At 44.6% G+C, this 7,448-nt stretch overlaps 1 pseudogene; it reads right to left on the bottom strand.

Moving 5' to 3' along the window:
• Positions 1 to 394: 394 nt before the first annotated feature.
• The window catches only part of LOC125932357 (poly(rC)-binding protein 2-like), an 8,214-nt pseudogene continuing 1,160 nt past the window's right edge, over positions 395 to 7,448 (bottom strand).

Consider the following 7,448-nt stretch of genomic DNA (forward strand, 5'->3'; position numbering starts at 1 on the left):
TAGTTTGAACAAAGAAGAAAAATACAATAGTTTGAATATATTGGATTAAACAAAATATGCTATTAAAATCAGTTTCACCTGTTTCATTTTACTTTTCTATTGTGCTACTAAAATTTTAAAAATTACTTATGTGGCTTGCCTTATATATTTTTAGACAGTGCTATTCTAAACCTTGGTTTTCTTATCTGGAAAATGAGGAGGCTAAGCCAAAAATTGGTAAGGTGCACTCATTCTCAAAGGCGCTGTGATTCCCCCCCCTCCACACCTGATGCATTGTGAATTGACTACCCAGCGATATGAACCACAGGCAAGGTTAGCATAGCAGGCACAATCAGCGTGGCACTCACATCCTCTCAGCGCTTACTATTCTAGCACTGAAGGCATCTCAGCTCTTCTAGGGGGTCTCGATCAACCTGCAGGAGGGGAGGCCAACAGTGCCTCCAGGAACAGCCCTCTGCCAGTCACAGATGAGAGTCAGAAGGTAAACACCTCAGTTTCCGTGCCCATCAGGTGGCATACTCTAGGCCAAGTTCTACCCAGTTTCCCAGAGGTCCCCAGCAGGATCGAGCCTCAGCACCCACAGTGGTACCCTGCTCAGTAATACCCCCTTTATCGGCTTCCTTCCCTTCCCTATCTCACTTCCCCATTCCCCTACAATGCTTTCTGGAATCACCTCCTAAGTAAACTGCTACGCTTCTCTCCTTTTCTCAGAGTCTGCATCTGGGTAAATGCAACCTAAAATAGTCAGCTCCTAGCTCAATATGGTAACGATGTTTAAGGGCACTGTCCCAGGAGCCTTTCAATAGCTTCTCCTGCTTTATCAGCTCATCAGAATCTCTGGCACATTAACCAACAAGTAGATGCTTAATGTTGTTCTCGAGTCTGTCCGATTCCACAGGACTGCAGACGTGACTACTGGCACTCTCTCCTTGCCCTCCCAAACACACTCCCTCCCATGAATTGGCACTCTGAGCTATGTTTCACGTGCGTTAATGATTTCTATTTTAGCGCTAGTTTCCAACCTCAGTTTTCATCAGACTGAGCTCCTGGTTTCATTTTCTCCTAATTGCAATAAGATGCCCTAAGACATCTTAGGCATGATGGGTCCTGGGTGGGTGTAAATTGTTTGCTGCTGTTGAAGATACTCTGGGAGGGAACCTTCTGGGATCTGACAGGAAGTTGTTCCAGATGTCAGAAATCCAATGCCAAAAAATAAAAATAAGCTTCAGTTACTAAACTGATCAGGGTCTGGCATTTCGGAAATAAGAGACGCCTCTTGGATGAGCAAAATCTGAACTCTCTGGGAATGGTCCAGAGATACAGCAAATATATGGAATGTTCTGGAAGCTAGAAGATGGCTTGTGTCCATTTAAGGAATCATTTTCTCATGTCACACCAGGAATTAGAGTCCTAGAAGAACAGGAAAGGATCTTAGGAATTCTCTTATCTACCCTATACCCTCTAATTTTATGAATGAGAAACAACGAGGCACAGAAAGATGAAATGAGGGGTCTATAGACACATAGATAGTGAGCTGAATCTAGAAACAAGTTCATTGCTTCTCCCGCAACCCCAGAGCACCACCCCTGGTTTTTAAACAGAAAAGCCAATCATTCCTGACCAACAACCTTTGCTCCCACCCCCATCGCCAAGGAGGACTGGAGGGTTAGGACAACCAAGAGAAAGACCATAATCCTCAGAGCTGTCTCCTGGCTGCACAAGATGACGAGAACCACATTTGGTAGCTCCCCAAGAGGGATTACCCAGGGTCTAGCTGGAGGGCTGGTGTGTGAAATGCACTGCATTACAAATCAATCCAACCCGCTGAAGCATCGTGCGAACGGGAAGAATATTTTTGGCACACTTCATGCCCTTGGGCTCTGTACTAGGCCCCCAGGGATCTGAATCACTTGGGCACTGCTCTGAAGCTGTTTATAATTGAAATAGTGTAGACTAGGCAGACAATGAACCAATTCAAAATATGTAAAAGTGATGATCAAGTTTCTTTCATAAAATATTGTTTTTTCTTTCATGAAATATTTGATTGAAGTCTGGCATGTGTCCTACACCCCCTCCCATTCCTGGACTTCTCCGATAATTCCATAAATATGAATTGTATCTTATCACAATGCTCGTTAAGTTCTTTAGGGATAGGGATAATATTTTCATTCATTCATTCATTCATGCACTCATACATCTATTCAACAAATTTCTTGGGTGCCTTCTAGGAGTCATTAGGGATGGGAGGGAGTGCTAGGTGAAGTAGAAGACTGTATATAAAAGACGTGTCAAACCCTTCAGTGGCTTCCCATATTACTCAGAATATAAGCCCAAGTCCTTAGAACCATCTGTAAAACCTTCCCTGATCCCCTAATCCTTTCCTATACCTTTGGTATCTTGATATTCATAGTCTGGTTGGAGGTAGAGAAGGCTGCTCTGTGAGGTAAGAAGGGGTAACTAGTGTCATTCATTTTATTCATTTAATTCACTCATTCATGCATTCACTCATTCAACACATCTCCATGTCAGGGCCTGTGCTGAATACTGCGTTATTGGTGGCAAATGATGTTTCAGTTCTCATGAACCTTATAGTCTACGGAGAGGAACTCTGGTGATGAAACAGGTTGGCAAATGTCTAAACATTCACACGTTTTGATGAGCTCTCTGAAGAAAAAACAAGACCTAGGGAAAAGAATAATGGGAGAAACCTCATTTATACTGAGGGTCAGAGAAAGCATTTCTGGGAGAAGTAATCTTTAGATTGAGGCTCTAAAGAGGAAGATTCGTCAGGCAGGGGTAAAGGTGGGAAAGGAGATTTCTCAGGCAGAGGGAAAGGGTTACCAGAGAGGTTCTGAAGTTGGCACACTGACAGTGCTGGACTCCACCCTTGAGCCTTGGTCCCACTCTGCGTGGAGCGTGCTCGTAGACCCCTGTGCCCCTGGGAAGCCAGTGAAGGCAGGTTTGTAGGAGGGGTGGGGGGACTAGAAGGAGGGCCTCTCAAGGTACAACCAGCTCAACACGCATGAGTTCTGGGAGAAGTTAGACACACACACACACACACACACACACACGCCCTCATACTGAGACACACTTTGTTGGCCAGAATTAAGTAGAGTCCACTCCTATTTCTATCAGGGACAAAATGTGCCAAACAGGAAAATTTCTCTTCACTTTCTTCCTCAACTTCCCTAGGACTTCATGCCACAAGAGACTGACCTGTGTTCTGTGCAACCTGAACTTAAAATCAGAAGGCTCTTCCACTTGTTAGTTGAACTTGAACTACTCAAAGCTGTACTTTTCTTGTCTAGAATATGAAGGTCTTATATTTGCCCTATCTCCTCGTAACGACTTTTATGCAAAGGTTTAAAAAATAGAAAGCATTATAAAATGTATATATCTAATTTGAGACTTGATTTTCAGAGCACTTTTAGGTTCACTGCAAACTTGAATCCAAAGTAGAGATTCCCCGTAGGGCCCCTGCCCCCTTCCACGGCCTCCCCCACCATCAACATCCTGCAACGCAGTGACTGCTTTGATAACTACTTAGCCTTATTTTACTTCTCTTCTGAGTGTAAAACTACTTGTGCCAGAGCCAATGTGTTAAATCACAGCACCTCTGTACAAGGCAGGCCAGTATGTACGTGGATTGAGGACCTGAGCCAGAAACGGAAAATTATTTCGATTTTGTCGTGTTTTTCTTTTGAATGTTTGCCCTTGCTGCGTGAGGCCAGCATCAAGGCCTTCTATACTAGGAGGTAACTTCGGTTGTTGCTTCCTTCAGGAGTCAACCCTCCTCCTTGGATTACATTTTCTTCTATTTTTAAAGCTGTGGAAAATGCTAGTCTCTGAAAGGGAGGAAGTGGGTTAATTTGCATGAGAAAGCCCCTTTATTTAGCGGGTATTTAAAATCTCTAAATACCACCAGCACCACTATCCATCCTTCCCCCCCCCCCCCCCCCCCTGGTGACTGGGAAAGCTGGAGAGAAAAGTCCAGCTCTCAGAGGTCTGAGACAAAACCCAGCCCAGGCCATTCCTAGTCACATTTGGAAATCTGGTCTTCCTATCAGGTTGCACGTTGAAATCTCTGTCAAATCTTTTTTTGTACACGCTCATAAATAACACTACCCAAAGTATCACTAATAGTCACGAGACACAGTGGGTGAATTTCAAGGACTGAACTGCTGTGGAGAAAATGAATGGACTGTTAATAGGATCGCTCTCGAATAATAGCTAAATTATTAAACTGTAGCGTGGGGGTGTCACTTCCTTAGTGTGGCAAATTAGATTTGGAGGTGCCAGGGCCAACGTCTCAGGAATATTACATTGCATAGCTCTCCGGAGGGATTTTAAGCTTTTCTATAGCCTTCTCTTTTACCAGAGCTCATGTTGATTTCTGGGGTTTTTTGTTGGCTTTTCTTAGTAGAGGGTGTAGCAGACAGTATTGGTTTTCTGCCACGTCCCCTTGGTATCCACCTCTATGCTAAAGGCTCTTAACTGCAAACACCTGCAAAGCTCTGCCAGTGCCACTGGGAATCTTTCTAGCCCGAGGAGCATCTGGGCCCACCCTCAGGGCAAGCCCGAAGTCCTGGAGGGCTAATCCCTTCACAGCTGTCCTCATCTAATGATGGATGTGACTTGGTGGGTAAATACCCAGCTGCTTCTCCCCTCTATTGGAGCACCTCTGAGCTGGGGTAACTCTGGGGTATGGGGTAACAGTGGGCTCCGGGAGTTCCCCAGCAGAACCGCACTCCGGTGACCCCCAGTGTTGTGTTCGATAAGGTCTCCTTTATTGGCTGCCTTCCTTTCCCATCTCACTTCCCCCACTGCTGTTTCCTCCAATCGCCACCCAAAGAAATGAATGACTAGTACTCAAAAATCCCTCTCTTAGGTTCTGCTTCTAGGGTAACCCACACGAAGACAGAAAGTGAATATAAAGATTTTTTTTCCTACCGATGATCGTGAAGTGAAGGCAACACTTTGTAATTCCCTCTCACAGAGCAACTTTGCCAAGTGCCCTGCTCTGACCAGATGGCATCATGTTGCGGTGAGAAAGCCTTGAACTTCGGGGTTACATTCGATCTTAAGTTCGGATCCCACCTTGGCCATGGACTGGCTGATTGCCTTGTGGGACCTTGCTCATGTTATTTTGCTTCAGTGAGCCTCAGTTTCCCCACTTACAAAAGAGGGATAATACTATCACCCTCCACAATTGTTGAGAAAATTAACTATATCAACAGAACAACACAGTGCCTGGCATATAGTAGCAGACCAGTAAATGTCAGTTCTTTGACCTGCAGTCGATTGTTCACAGCCTCTACCAGTAGAATGGAATGTTCTTGTCCTCATAGCTTTTGTCATGGGAGAATAAAACAGACAGACACCCAGAGCAAGAATGTATCAGGGTTCCTAGCTCTGTGTGATTACGAAACAATGGTAAAGATAAATATGAGGAGAATCTTATCTGGCTAATTTTTTTTCCAGTCCACTTTTTAACTATTTTTTTTAATTCTGACATTATAGATTAAACGGAATTGTATTAACATTCTACTCTTGTGCTCTGCTATGGCAAACAAACAAACAAACAAAAAAACCATTCATGACCAAAAAACCCCAAATAAAACAAAACACAGAGAAGCTTATAAAACTAAATATGGAACTAAGCTCTAACAGCTGAATGGAGAAAGGAATTAAAATAATTTAAAAATCACAAGTTTATGGTAAAGTGCAGAGAAACTGAAAATTTACAGACTGTTTAAAAACCGAAATTGCTGACTGTTCAGAAACTACCCAGATGGATCAAGCAGGGTGAACAGCCAAGAAAGAGAACAGGCAAATCTGCATTGTTTTAACTGCTTCCCATGCTACCCAGCTCTGAGGTGCGCCTGGCAGTTAGATCCTGAAGCAGGCTAATGCTGGCAGCGGACTCAGTGGGGTAGCCTGCCCGTGGGTAGATCCTTTTTCTGGGCTTGCAATTTTGTTTTTTTTTTTTTTTTTTTTTTTTTTTTTTTATTTTCTTTTTAGTTTGTTTATTTATTATTTTTTATTTTTTTTTTAATTTTTTATTTTTTAATATATGAAATTTACTGTCAAATTGGTTTCCATACAACACCCAGTGCTCATCCCAAAAGGTGCCCTCCTCAATACCCATCACCCACCCTGCCCTCCCTCCCACCCTGCCCTCCCTCCCACCCCCCATCAACCCTCAATTTGTTCTCAGTTTTTAACAGTCTCTTATGCTTTGGCTCTCTCCCACTCTAACCTCTTTTTTTTTTTTTTTTTTCCTTCCCCTCCCCCATGGGTTTCTTTTATGTTTCTCAGGATCCACATAAGAGTGAAACCATATGGTATCTGTCTTTCTCTGTATGGCTTATTTCACTTAGCATCACACTCTCCAGTTCCATCCATGTTGCTACAAAAGGCCATATTTCATTTTTTCTCATTGGGCTTGCAATTTTGATCTACACCCAAGACATCTGGTATACCTTATTGATTTTAGCACCCCGACACCCCATTATGCAGTCAATTAAAATGCTTGGAATGGGGAGTTCATGGGTAGTCTTAGTAGATGCATCCAAACCTGCCGGATAGCCTTTCACCTCTGGAGAGTGGACTCAATGTCACTGAATCCACGGTTGCCATGCGTCATGGGAAAACGAGACTGGTGCTTTGCCAACAGGGGCAGTGTGGTCAGTGTGGCTGTGGGATGGCGTGCTGTCCTTGAAGAGTATAGGCCTCTAGAGGGAGTCCCCTCAGATCGGGCTTGAGGCACGTGGATGGGCACATGTGAGAAAAGCTCACACGGTTGCTGCCTGTGTTTTGCCCTTCCCGACCACCTGCAAGGATGGCCAGAGAGTTGGATGACCTTCAGGGTTGGGGTGGCTCCATTGTGAGCAGACGGGTCTGTTTGACACACTCGGTGATGGATTGCCAAATGCCAGCAGCTGTAATGGCTGAGTTGGGAAGCATATCGCCTGTCGCCAGACCCGAGTCTCCGCACTCCCTCGTTGTATTTCCTTGACCCTGAAACTGCCTTTCCCGATGAGAGAGCCACACTGATAGCAGGGACCGTCAGGCTCAGGGTGACCCGCATCAGTGTGACCACACACTGTTGTGTGAGCAGCTGTGCTATTGTGCTGATGTCCTCTTCCAGTTTGTCAATCATCATAGGTAAGGATTTAAAGGTAGCTTTAGAGGGTCCGGCCAAAGTGGTCATTATCAGCACGATTCTCTTCTGAGATGTTGACATATGCACCATGCTCCCCACAAATCCTGACTGATTCTCCTTTCTTTCTGAAAATACTGCCAACTTCTTTTACATGCATGAAGAGCCGGATGGTGAATGTGACATTGAATCCACTTTCAATCAGCCTCTCACCATCTGCAGGGCCCCTGTCACCTTCCTGCCAGGTCGTAGTGTTCCTCTCCCCCCCCCTCCCCCCCCCCCCCCC

This window comes from Panthera uncia, chromosome X, assembly GCF_023721935.1.
Source record: "Panthera uncia isolate 11264 chromosome X, Puncia_PCG_1.0, whole genome shotgun sequence".
NCBI classification, from domain to species: Eukaryota; Metazoa; Chordata; class Mammalia; order Carnivora; family Felidae; genus Panthera; species Panthera uncia.